This window comes from Echinops telfairi, unplaced genomic scaffold (genome assembly GCF_000313985.2).
Source record: "Echinops telfairi isolate 266 unplaced genomic scaffold, ASM31398v2 ScPeMD7_2;HRSCAF=8, whole genome shotgun sequence".
Lineage (NCBI taxonomy): Eukaryota > Metazoa > Chordata > Mammalia > Afrosoricida > Tenrecidae > Echinops > Echinops telfairi.
Window position 1 is genome coordinate 34,163,722 of NW_022103898.1, and position 9,544 is coordinate 34,173,265.

At 48.1% G+C, this 9,544-nt stretch overlaps 1 pseudogene; it reads left to right on the forward strand.

The window, feature by feature from the left end:
• Positions 1-8,295: 8,295 nt before the first annotated feature.
• Positions 8,296-8,766, forward strand: LOC105978417 (annotated as a pseudogene).
• The last annotated feature ends 778 nt before the right edge of the window (positions 8,767-9,544 follow it).

Sequence of the window (9,544 nt, forward strand, 5' to 3'; positions counted from 1 at the left end):
GAGCCTGCGGGCCCCTTAGGACCGGCCACTTCGAGTTGCCCCAAGCACTCTTTCCCCTGGGTTTGGGGTGAGGAGATGGGGTGGCCTCCAAAGTCCTGACTAAAGTCCTGAGCCTCTGCCAATAAGTGCCTTCTCTGTGCCTCGGAGCTGAAGCGGTGAGAGGCGGAGGACCCTTGTGCGGGGCACAGTTTATCTGGCAGGCCTTTTTAATGGGTTTTTCTTCACCACTCGGAGGAGTCAGAAGTTAGGGAGTCCCCGGAGTCAAGGACGCCCTGCGGGTGTGGATGTGTTTCCTTCCACCCCCGGCAGAGGGTGCCTTTCTCCCATGCCAGCTCCCAGCGGGGGCAAACCCCCCTCCTCCCCCCCTCCCCAGCTAGTCCAGCCTGGACACCCCCACCCCCACCCCACCCCGACCCCAGTCCTCCTGCGGGGAAAATTTAGAAGTCATTTCTGTGCGTCTTGGGCATGGCCTTTGAATGACCTGTCCTTTGCCTCCCGACTTGCTTAGCATGCCTTTTCTTTTTAAAAAGGAGGTTGAAAATCATTTGCATTTTCCGGAGCTGCTGGGGTAACCGGGTGAGGCCACTGGGGGTAAGAAAATCTGGCTAAGGTAGTTAGCACAGGAAGGAGACTCCTGCCAGGACTCAAACACAAGTACGTATCAACAATCAACAGAGTTGCAAACGGGTTTTCCCAAGCTTGATCCACACTATTTATTAATCGCTTCCCTCTTTGTATGAAAAGGTCAATTCTTGGATGTATTTCTCAACCATATTTTATTTTAAAAGGAGTCCCGGTGTGTAGTGCTTTACGCATTGAGCAGCTAACCACACCGTCTGATCGTCGTCCAACCGTCTGTCAGTCCGTCAGCAGCCCAAACCAACCAGGCACTCCAGGGGAGTAAAAGGAGGCTTTCTGCTACCATGGAGATTTGCAGGCTTGGAAATCCACGGGGCAGGTCTACTCTGCCATGAGTCAGAATCCACTCGATGGCAGGGAGTGAGGGATTGTATTGAATTGATTATTTTTCTGTTTAAAAAAGAAACAAACAACTTTTACCTGTGAATTGAGTGGAGGTTCACAGAGCAGATCCCCAATAACTGCCACCCATTTTATCTCAGTCATCGGATGACAAGCCCTGTGCCTCCTGTTTCCCTTTCTCCTTCTTTCTAATCCATCTCACCTTTGTCCTTGGACAGCCGCTGCTCTTTTGATCTCAGGGTTTATTGTTCTAAGGTGCTGTACCTCCCCAGTGCTATTGTTCCCTTTGTCAACTGGTCTATTGTTTGACTGAGTATTGAGCCATAGAGGTGGGTGAAAGGTGACTAAGGGCCATTTGTGGAGGTCCCACCAGTCTGTGTCTGACTATTATGTCTTCCTTTTTGTGATTTTGAATCTCTCAGTCTATCCAGGGTCTTCTAATGTGTTCGCTTACAGAAATGTTAGCAGTCACAGTCAGGTACTGTGGTAGTAACATAATTTCATGTCAACTTGAAGACATATGAAAGCGTAGGGGTGGAGTCTAGCCTGTCAGTCAGGTCACAGCCTGATGGTGACTCCTTGTGGGCATGGCCTGCTCATAAGGAGGGTCCTGAGGACCTCCCCTTTTTTCTCTGCCTTCGCCTTTCGGCTCACCATCCCTGATCGCTGCTAGCACCACCATCATTGGATCCACATGACTCTGCAACCTGTGATAATCTCGCACTCTGCATCATTGCATTTGACTGGGTGAGTCTGAGGAGGGCCCTATGCACTAGTATCAGACTAATGGACTTGAGTTGGACTGGGCTGGGAAGCTTTCTCAATAAATAATTACTTCTCGATAGAAAGCTCTTTCTTATACATACGTGATTGTCTCTGGATTTGTTTCTCTAGTCAGCCCGGCCTATCACAGGCCCCGTCTAGTTCCTCTAGTCTCAGTCATGGAGAGACCAGTAGTTGTGCCCTAGATGGCTGCTCATTAGCTTTTTAGACCCTGGTCACTACTCACCGAAGTAGGATGTAGAACCTTGTCTTTGTCGGGTATATTAGGTCAGTTGACCTTGGTGTCCCTGGAGACTAAAGTTTGAGCCCTCAGGCCTGGCAACTCTCATTCTCTCAAGATGTTTGGTTACATCTAAGAAGTTTTCATAACTTGGCCCCCTGTGTGCTCCACCACATTCATGGATACATTTGAAGCAAATATATCCTCTCTTAAACACATGTATCTATCTGTGAGTACACCCCTATTTTCTCTCCTACACCCATTCAGCTGGTATGTCCATCCATGCATCAGCCTGTAGGTCACTGATAATGCAGGACTGGATATACAGTATAGCAGGATTGTCCTCTGTTGCCTTCAACCCTTGCATTCCTCCAAGCGTCTTCCCCTGTCTCTATCGTTTTGGCCAAGCACCCTCATATTTTATATTGCCTGGCCCTTCACCCAGTCAACCAGGATATTATTGCCTCACTTTGATGTACCATGTACCAGGGTGAAGAAAGCAGATTTGGTGGAGTTAATGGTCTAAAGCAAGAAGTTCTGGTGATGCACTGGTTAAGGGCTTGGCTGCTGTGATAGTTAGGTTTATTGTTCCAACCTGGCCAATAGGAACATGTGGGATTAATCAGGTCACAGTTTGATTGCAGGGCAAAGAGATAAATGGCTCTGTAAAACCCACCCCTGTTTCCCGCCTCCCCCCTCGCCTCTCTTGCTCTCTGTTGATCAGTGCTGGAATATGCATGCTGCTGCTTTAACTAGTTCTCTGCCTCAACCTGTGAGCTACACCACCTGTGGGCCAGGCTAATCCATGGATCACGTCACTAGAGCTTGAGGCACCTTCTAGACCTGCTTCGCCATGCTGCTGGTGCATGCATCGCTTGAGCTTGAGGCTGGTGGATTCTGTCGCCTTGCATTGCTTGTGTTCCATATCCCACCTGGGCCTGTTTCGCTAAGCTCCAGAGCTATTGACTCGGTGACCCACCCTGCTGCTTGCTGCCTGTGGGCAGACTCAGCTTGCCTGGCCCCAGGGAGGACTCTGTTTTTTGCTTCCTTGACCTTGGACCTGGCAGTCTATGCAAGTTGAAGGACTTCCAATATCTTAGCTATTGCACAGAAGTGAGTTGAACTGAATCCTCTGTACTGCTGTGTGGACTAATTATCTGTTATATTCCTTCTCACTGTATAAACATATATATGTAATAATAAGTGTCCTGATTTCGTTTCTCTAGAGAATCCTGCCTGACACAGCTGCTAACTAAAAGGCAGGCAGTGTGGACCCACCAGCTACTTCCTTGGAAATCCTATGGGCAGTTCAACCGTCTAATAAGGTCACTCTAAGCTGGAATCCACTTGGGAGCAACATATGCGACGTTATGGTCTAGTAGGACCTTGGATGGTGTGAAGAGTTTGTATGCTAGGCTGATAGCTGGAAGGTTAGGGGGTTGAGTCTACTCAGTGGTACATTGGAAGAAAGGCCTGGCAATGAACTTCCCAAAAAATCAACCATCCCAAACCCTATGGAGCACAGTTCTACTCTGACACCCACGGGCCCCCATAGTCAGAGACAATTTGACATCAACTGGTTTGTCATGGTATAGTAAGGGACACATTCAGAATGGAAGCCTCAGTACTCTGAGGCTGTAACTCTTTTCAGAGTTTTTCTTGAGAGGGGAGTTAACTGAGGCTCCAACCACATGGCCACATTGAATTCCTCTCCCCAAACTATAACTCTTTACAGGAGTAGAAAGCCTCCTCTGGTGGTTTCCAACTGGTGACCTTGATGTTAGCAGCCCACCTCGTGACCCACTGTCCCACCAGGGCTCCCTTGTAAACAAATAACTACAGAAAACGGTGACTGGCTGTAAAGAAGATACATACTCCAAGGGAGAAGCAGAGGTTGTTGAGAGAGGGTGCCACCGGCAACTGGCTGAAATGCTCGCCCGAGTCTCGGGCTCAGCTTTCCTCCAACTTCATGGCGATGCTGGCAGTGGGGTAAAAGTCACGGCATAGGAGCTGGTGAGTCAGGGCATTCAAGGCTGCGTGTCTCTGGGTGAGGTAATCGGAGTCAGAATCTTGCTGGCCTCTCCTGCCTATGCGTTCATACTCCTGAGCCGAGTGACACTGGGCAAGGCTGTAGCTATTCTGCATGATACAATTTACGTGACCTTTCTTTCTTTCTTTCTTTCTCTCTTTCTTTCTTTTGTATAGGGACCACTGACCTCAGAAACAAAACAAGACAGCTCTGGGTGCTGCGCCTTCCTCCATGTTTGCCAGACTCTCTCAGCTATGGGGTTGGGTGCTCCGTTCCAAGGGTGCAAATGCGCATCAGAGACACGGAGGACTATGCTAAAGACCAATGGGTGTGCAGACCAATGGGTCCCCGTGTTTAAGATTTCATGCACAGCTAACGATGAGAGCATTAGTAGTTGCTGTGTCAGCTATACCGCAATGTAAAGAAAGTAACAAACCCCATCACTGGACCCCACACGTAGGCAATAGCACGGTCAATGGAGAAGAGATTGAAGTTGTCCAGGATTTCAGCCATGAAATCAAATGATGTTATTGCACTGGGAAAATCTGCCGCGCAAGACCTCTTCAAAGTGTTCAGAGCAAGGATGTCACTCTGAGGACGAAGATGCACTTGACTCCAGCCATGATGCTTTCAGTTGCCTCCCATGGATGTAAGAGTTAGACCATGAATAAAGAAGACCAAAGAAGAACGGATGCGTTTGAATGATGATGCTGGGGAAGAATATTGAAGGTAACATGGATGGCCAGAAGGATAAACGACTGTCTTGAAGGAAGGCCAGTCAGCATGCCCCTGAGAAGAAGAGGCGGTGTGATTTCATCTCACGTACTTTGGACCAGTCCCTGTGCGAGGGCATCCTGCTTGGTAGAGAATGAGTGAAAGGGAATGGACTAACACAGAGGCTGCAACCACGGCCCGGGCCTCATGACAGCCACGAGGCAGGGGCAGGCCGCACAGTGTCTCATTCTGTGGCGCACCCGGCCACTCTGAGGTGGAACCAATAGGCGGCACCTAATAACATCGACAACAACAAAAAGGAGAGCGCTAATCATTCCCAAACCCAACCTCGCTGCCATCGAGTCGATTCTGAACCAAGGCAACCCTGTACGACTAGGCAGGACAGCCTTTCCCCTGTGGGTCACTGAGGCGGCCACGCGTCACGGCAGTGGAAGGCCTGGCCTTTCTCCCACAGAGGGCCTGTGAAACGCTGACCTTGTGGTTAGTGGGCCCACTCGTAATTCCAAGAAAAACCCAAACTCCCTGCTGGTGTGTCACTCCTGGTGGTGTAGCGGGTGCACGGGGCTGCTAATTGCCCAGGCCGGCAGTTGAGAGCTACCACTCTGTGGAGAAAGAGGAGGCTTTCTACTCTTGTAAGGAGTTGCGGTGTCAGCAACCCACAGGGGCAGTTCTACTCTGTCCTATATGGTCACTGTGTGAACTTGTAATTAGGTCCACTAATTAGATAAAAGGATAAAAGATCCAGAATGACAGTGGCTTAAATGAGATAGAAAATTGAAGTTTGTTTCTGGTTTTCCAGAGTGAATATAGAGGCCCTGCTAGAAGAAGCCCTCGGGCACCCAGGCTCCTTTTATCTTGTTTCCGACCTCCATGCCTAAAATCATTGTATTCTCAAGGGTCATGCATACTAAGAGCCAGGGCTGTCTTCCCAGGGACTCCTGGTTAGGTGTGAGCTACCAACTTCCAACCTTTGATACAGCAGCGGAGCGCACCACCTAGAGATGTCTAAAGAGGGTGGTGGTCTTGTTGCACGCCATCAAGAATGTTCTCACTCATAAGGACCCTATAGGACAGATTCCAGCTCATAGGAGCCCTAAGGGGCAGAGTAGAACAGCCCCATGAGGGTTTCCTAGGCAGAGATATTTACAGGAGCCAATCACCAGGTCTTTTCTCTTGCAGAGTGACTGGGTGCTCAAACTGCCAACTCTTCAGTGGGCAACTTAGCGCTGAATCATTGCACAACCAGGACTCCTAAGAGGGTGGATCCACATGCACCCAACCATCCACGCATACTAGACAACTCTCACTATCACTGCCGTCACGCCGATGCTGACTCACAGTGACGCAATAGGACAGGGTAGAACTGTTCTTGTAAGTTTCCAAGACTGTAACCCTTTACAGGAGTTGAAAGCCCCATCTTTCTGCTGAGGAGCGGCTAGTGGTGTTTGACTTGCTGACCTTGTGGATGGGAGGCCAATGCAAAACCATGATCCCACCAGGGCTCCCAGAGGAAGACAAATCGACTTACAAGTCAGTGGACAGAACAAGTCGCACGTCGCTCGTACCTGCAAGGAAGGGTGGGAAATGCAGTTGTTATCTGGGGCAGACACAGTTCTATTACTAGCAATCTTTGCTGCAGGACCTGACTCAGGTGTCACCTTCTAATTCCGGCAGTCAGAGTAAAGTGCCTTGCCAGTTCTTCTTCCTTAATACGTCACCCATCCATCCTCCCCACCACAGCCTTTGTATTTTCTCACCTTGCATTAATGTAACAACCTCACTCTGTTGCCAAGGGGACCAGTCCAAAATGTAAATTTGATCATATTATCCTTCTGCTTAAAATACCTTGACAAATCCTCATAGCCTTCAAATTAAATATGCGCCACACCCTTAAGAAGAACGTAAAATCTGTTGTCACCTCATCTGACCTCTTCTCTGGTCATGCGTGTCCCACATGCACCCGACAGTCCCTGCAGACTTGATCACAGGCACTTTGCTACTCCCTCTGTCTGAATAGCCCCCACTATTAGTCCAAGCTTGGAGATGGACTAGTGCCTACAGCCCCTGAAGGAGATTGCTTAGGTTATTCAGCACCAGGAAAAAGCCTTCTCCGATTCAGTCAAACAGCTCCAGTATGCCCTTCATCTCCTCACATCCCAGCACCCCTCCTTCTGTTCTTCAGACAGACTCAAAGAAAAAGATTCTGTGACCTGGGGAGCAGCGAGTGGCTCCCCAGTCAGTGGCTGAACCAACTCCATTTTGCAATGGGTAGTCAAGTGGTGGATGGCTGGTTGGCATGGATGGCCACACCCTATTTCTTGAAACTGTCCTCCTCTGGCTCTGTCTGAATGCCCCATTTCACTGTCCCTTTTTTTGACTTGGCTTAACCTGGCCGAGAGATCTGGTTTTGGTCTTTTCTTGTTCCACATAGTTCCCCAAGATGTGTCATGCCCTTTCATGACTTCATATGTGTCAAAGACTCTAGATTCATTGGTACAATATCTACGTACAAGAGGTTGGGAAATTAACCCAACGAAGATTCAGGCACCCTCCACCTCAGTAAAAGTTCTCGGGTCTCTTGCTTTGTGATGGTCACACCAGGATGCAGCTGCCTTAGCAGCTCCCTGCTTCAGCTTGCAAGATTGACGTCCTACAAGACATCCCCAAGGAGAAGCCGCATGGACCTATCCCGATGCAGCCCTGGGTGCTGGAGCAGCCGTGTGGAGACCCCTGCTAGTGCTGAGATGCTTATTCATTTACTGACTCAGCTTTCCTCCTGCAGTCGGCATCATTGCCTCTGTTTTGTGAGGTGAAGGACTTTGTGGACTGGTGTTGGGTTAATGGGTTAATGTTGGACTTGTGGGCTTGGGGAGCATTGGGTTGGGATGTTTTCATGATGCACATTTTCTTTGCATAAAACTCTCTCTTATACATGAGTCGCCGTGGATTTGTTTCTCCAAAGTACCTAGACTAATACAATATGCTACTGATAGATATCTAACTATAGTTCCAGCCCAGTCATCCCTTCCCGGCTTTGGGCATGAATATGTCCAACTATCTACTCCACAGGACGACGACCTTGGTCTTCTATAATCACAGAACTAAAATTGACCTGATTGTTGCTGCCTCAAATCCCATTTTCCTAATCTAAAAGGTCTTACTCCCTGAAGCTGAAGACCTAGACCTCTCTTTAACCTGTCTCATCACCATCTCTTGGTCCTCTGGAAGTTGCTTTCTTTTATTCTCTATTCTGATAGTCTTGCGACAGACTTGAAACTTTCTAAAATATAGATATGGTTGCATTAACCTTTGGCTTAAAATTCGTTAGTGGCTCCCTGTTGCCTGCAGGAAGCATGGAAATCTAGCCTATCTTTCGCTAGTTAGACAGCCAGGAAGTTTACAAGACACGCATTTGCACCCTAAGTGTTGCTAACCTGCGTTGCATATTTGAGGCAATCAGTTCCCTGCTCCATAGAAGTGAAGAGGCTGACTTAAATGATCTTCTATTGCCAGCATTTGCCGAGTCAAAAAACAGCACAAGAGGAAGATGGCGCCGAAGGCGCAGAAGGAAGCTCCTGCCCCTCCCAAAATGGAAGCCAAAGCAAAAGCTTTAAAAGCCAAGAAGGCGGTGCTGGAAGGCGTCCACAGCCACACAAAAAAGAAGACCCGCACGTCACCCACCTTCTGGTGGCCCAAGACCTTGAGACTAAGAAGGCAGCCCCAAAACCCTCAGAAGAGCGCCCCCAGGAGCAATAAGCTGGACCATTATGCCATCATCACGTTCCCCTGGACCACAGAGTCTGCCATGAAGAAGATCGAAGATAACAACACACTTGTGTTCATTGTGGATGTCAAAGCCAACAAACACTAGATCACGCAGGCTGTGAAAAAGCTCTATGACTATGACGTAGCCAAGGTCAACACCTTGATCAGGCCTGACGGCAAGAAGAAGGCATATGTTCGACTGGCTCCTGACTATGACCCTTTAGATGTTGCCAACAAAATTGGAATCATCTAAAGTGAGCCCAGCTGGCTAATGCTAAATATAAACTTTTTCAATAAATAAATAAATAAATAAATAAATAAAAACCAGCACAAGAATGCCAACTTCTCCTAAAATAAAGAGAGGTGTCCCAAAACATTATCAATGGCAAATTCGATAGTCTAAATTTCTTTCTTTCTGCGTACAGATGTTATGAGCCTGCAGTAAATGCTTTTCTGCCAACCCTCCCCACCAATATAAAATTCTGGAAGGGTATTAGCTCTGTCCTTCTAGTGGTGAGATTTTATCATTTGAGTTAGTGTCAGAGGACTTTGAGAAGCTCATGGGGGCTGATAGCAAGGGTGCTTATACAACCCCACGCAAGAGGGGCAAACAACAGAATTGTAGGGGAATGGATTTATTGGGTGGGGTAAGAGATGACTCTCTCTCTCCCCCTCTGTATACATATATACATAAGCAATAAGGGCTCCTGGGGGGCACAGTGATGGAGGGAGGGGAGAAAGGGGAACTGATATCAAGGAGTTCAAGAACTCCTTGCTTGTGGTAACAACTGTGCAGTTATGCTTGACCTAATTAAATTATGGATTGTTATGATATCTGTATGCACTCCCTATAAAAGGATTAATAATAAAAATAAAAATAATAAAATAGTAATCATACGAAGGCACTCATGGGGGCTGGGGGCAGTACCTATTATCTTTGAATACCATTTTCCACGAACTTTTTGAAGTACCTTCGCATATGTGGAACAAAGAACTTGGGTTTCCCAAGTTCCTGCAAATAGCCTTAGTAG